This window comes from Solanum stenotomum, chromosome 5 (assembly GCF_019186545.1).
Source record: "Solanum stenotomum isolate F172 chromosome 5, ASM1918654v1, whole genome shotgun sequence".
NCBI lineage: Eukaryota > Viridiplantae > Streptophyta > Magnoliopsida > Solanales > Solanaceae > Solanum > Solanum stenotomum.
The window spans coordinates 57,774,197-57,778,121 of NC_064286.1; positions in this window are offsets into that span (position 1 = coordinate 57,774,197).

Here is a 3,925-nt window from a genome sequence, read left to right on the forward strand (position 1 = left end):
CTGCATCTTATTATGATGCAGACGCAGGTACCCAGGATCATCATCCAGCATGCCGTTGATCTAGTTGAGCACTCCAGAGTCAATGGTGAGCCTCTTTGCATTCCGAAGGACTCTGTTATTTCATTTTTTCTAGTTTTGTTTTATTAGGATGTTGCGGGGTTTGTCCCAACATCCATCTCAGTATTATAGAGGCTTCATAGACAGTCAGTCAGTTAGTATTGAGTCTCTTATATATATATATATATATATAATATTCTATTTTGAGACTCGAGTTGCCTTTTTGGCCAGATTTTATCAGTTAGGTTGTTTTATGACCTTGCATTGCATGGAGTTATTCTTATTCTGTTGAGTTAAGGTTTCCGCTGAGTTAAGTAAGCCAGGCCAAGGGTTCGCTTAGGGGCCAGCAATGGTCTTCGAGTGCCTGCCACGTCCTGGGTGTAGGCTCGGGGCGTGACAAACTTGGTATCAGAGCATAGAGTTCCATAGTTCTAGGGAGTCTATGAAGCCGTGTCTGTAGAGTCCTAGTTATCAGTGTGAAGCGTGCCACATCTATAATTAGGAGGCTGCAACATTTAAGAACTATCTCACTTCTTTCACATTCATCTTATGCATTAGAGTTTATCTCTAAAAAGTTTCCCTCTAATTCGTGCTTGCGCGTGTTTTCAGAGGATTATGCCTTCACGAAGAGCAGTCAGAGTTCGTCCAGCTATGAAGAGTGTTGAGGAACAAGAGTTACCAAATGCCCTGGAAGTGCAAACCCAAGAAGAGATCAAATATGTTGATTTTCGTGAAGCTATCCGGATGTTAAGTCAAGTTGCGACCTTTCATGTTGCGCAGAAAGCTAATCGATATGAAGTGGTTGATACTTCAAAGATTTGTGCACCCTTAAGGATGAACCCACCAAGCTTCACCGGTTCAAGTATCACTGAGAATCCGGAGAACTTCATTGAGGAGCTTAAAAGGGTATTTGATGTGATGCATGTTGCTGATTCGGAGAGGGTGGAACTAGCTGCATTCCAAATGAAGGGTGTTGCTAGAATCTTGTTTGACCAATGGAAAAAGAATAGGGCTGAGGATACGCCAGTAGTGAGTTGGGTTGTGTTTGAGAGTGCCCTCATGGGGCGTTTCTTTCCTCGTGAGTTGCGTGAGGCAAAGATAAAAGAGTTTCTCACCCTTAATCCGGAGTCTATGAGTGTTCATGAGTACAGTCTGAAGTTCATGCAACTTTTCCACTATGCTCCGGAGATGGTTGCGGACATGAGGAGTAGAATAAGTTTATATGTTGCTGGGTTATCTCGTCAGTCAAGCAAGGAAGGCAAGGCAGCTATGCTAATAGGGGATATTGACCTAGCAAGATTTATGATCCATTTACAACAAGTTGAGGAGGATAAGCTGAAGGATAGAGAAGAGTTTAAGGATAAGAGGGCTAAAATAGTAGGGGACGAGTTCAGGCAGCAAAAGAATGATGCCAATCAATCATCCCTCCCACAGAAACAGAAGGGACCTGCTCTACCATTTGCTAGTGCACTTGCACCTGAGGACAAATATGGCTACAATAGATGAGGGGTTCACTACTAAAAATCTGCCAAAAAAGGACGGCCAAAAGTGACGGAAAAGCGACGCAGTCACTTATGTCGCTTTTTGTCTCGACGCTTTTCAAAAAACGATGGAGTGCGACGCTTTTTGACTTTATTTTTTAAAAAAATGCGACGGACTCCATCGCTTTATTTTGATTTTCATTTTTTTAAATTTCCAAAAGGCGACGCAGTCCGTCGCTTTTCTTTGTTTGAAAAATCCAGAAAAACAATGGACAAAACCACGCTGTCTGTTGTTTTTTCTGTAATTATTTTGACAGCAGAAACTTTCTGCTGCCCACCTGCAAATACAATTCAATTTAATTCTACACAATTTAGCCCAATCAAACATACAATTGTAAACAATCTACACAAAACCTAAAACAACAAACTTAAAATAACATTCAAAAGTATCTAAATCACAATTTAAAGACTTATAAAGTCTTTCAAAATTTCAAAAATTTCATAAATGTCCAGAGATCTAAACTAGGGAGTGGGATCTACATAATCATCCTCATCAAACTGTTGTCGTCGGTGTCCTCGGGAATCGAAGTAGTAGGTCGACGAGCGAGGTTCATCACTTGTTCTTTGATTTGCGGAATGGTCTCACTCATGCTTTGTTGTTCAGCTACTCTTCTTCGCTCTGACTCTGCCAGTGCCAATGTAAGTTGTGCTATTTGAGCCGACTAGCAGCAATCTGAACACCGTCAAGTGCCTCGACTTGACGTGACGATCCAATACCTTCTAAGCCTGACTGGAGTCATCTTACATCGATTCGAGAGCCTAGACCATAGACTCTACCCGTGTGTGTCCCCCTACCACTCTTTCTTTCCAAATCTAGGTGGACAGTTCATGTGTCATTTCGATCGAACTATCTAGATTCTCAGACGTACTGATGAAATTCATTTTGCATATTAAATATAAAAATTGACATATATATATACATATCATAAATATATTCACTATTAATATATATTATTCATATTTAATAACTTACAAAAGTTCGTTTGACCCTTTCCTCCACCCACACATCCGGATCCGACTCATTTTCTTTCTTCCTGACATGAGTCTTCTTGAAAACCTCCGATCCCATGAGAGTGTGTCCCAATTCTTTTTCCTATAAATAAAATTTGAAATTTATAACGATATATATGAATCAACTAATTATTTATTTAAAAGTTTGAATTAGAACTTACCATCTCTCTTGCAATTGTTCCAACGGTCTTTGCACCTCCGGTGTGCAACGAGCCACCCTTAAGACTGCCTTTGGCCTTTTTGGCTTGTCTGACATTGCCTTAAACTTGTTTGTGTTTTAATACAAACCCAATTCATCAAAAACATGAGAAAACATCCAATTTGGACGTTCACTACTATCCCGAACTTTCTTTTGCCAGCTAGACAGTCTGGCGGATGCCCTCCTTTCAAATGTGGTCATAATGACCAAATTGTACCTTGGCTCCCAAGTACACATAGTCTAAAAAAAAAGTTGAATAACGTTAATTGGATCGATAGTAAAAAATAGTAAAGTATACTAGACTTAACTAAAAAATATATATCTTAAATTCATTAAATATCACCTGACGTATACTGTTTGGAATTGCTCCAAGAGTGACAAGCCTGTGTATAAAGTCTTCTAACACAATCTTTTAAAGCCCGGGCAGCATCCTTTGCAGGATGCCACCTCAAAACACATAATAAATATGTTAACTTCAAAATGCTCGCGATGTCTATCGTCGTCACAGCCTGATGACATCTGTATGCGAATTTACATGTATAATATATATAAAAATCATAAATTAAATAAAATTAGCAAAATATACTAACTTACATATATACTAGCTAGCTTTCATTTTACACTATTCCTCCTCGCTTGTTTCAATTCCATCATTCTCCCATTCTTCCTCCTCAGTTGTTTTGTTTTCATTATCGTTCCATTCTTCGTCATCAAATGATTCATTTTCCTCATTCTCGGATATTTCTTCCTCAACATTCAGTATCTCATCATCAGAAACTTCTTCTAATATTTGCTGAGGATGTTGTAGTGTGGTTTTCAATTCAACATCAACTTGTTGTTGAACAATTGCAACATCATTTTGATATGCCACATCTAAGACATTGTCAATTTCAATTCTTCCCACAGGCTTACATTTTATAACAACCCACCAATCAACTTTGTCTCTACGCAATGGATATGAAGCGTAATACACTTATTTAGCATTTTGTACAATGATAAAAGGATCATAACTTCTGTATTTCCTGGTGTGCTTAACTTCAATTATATTATGTTGATGGTCCACCTTTGTGCCTCTATGTGATGGGTCAAATCACTCACACCGAAACAATACAATCTT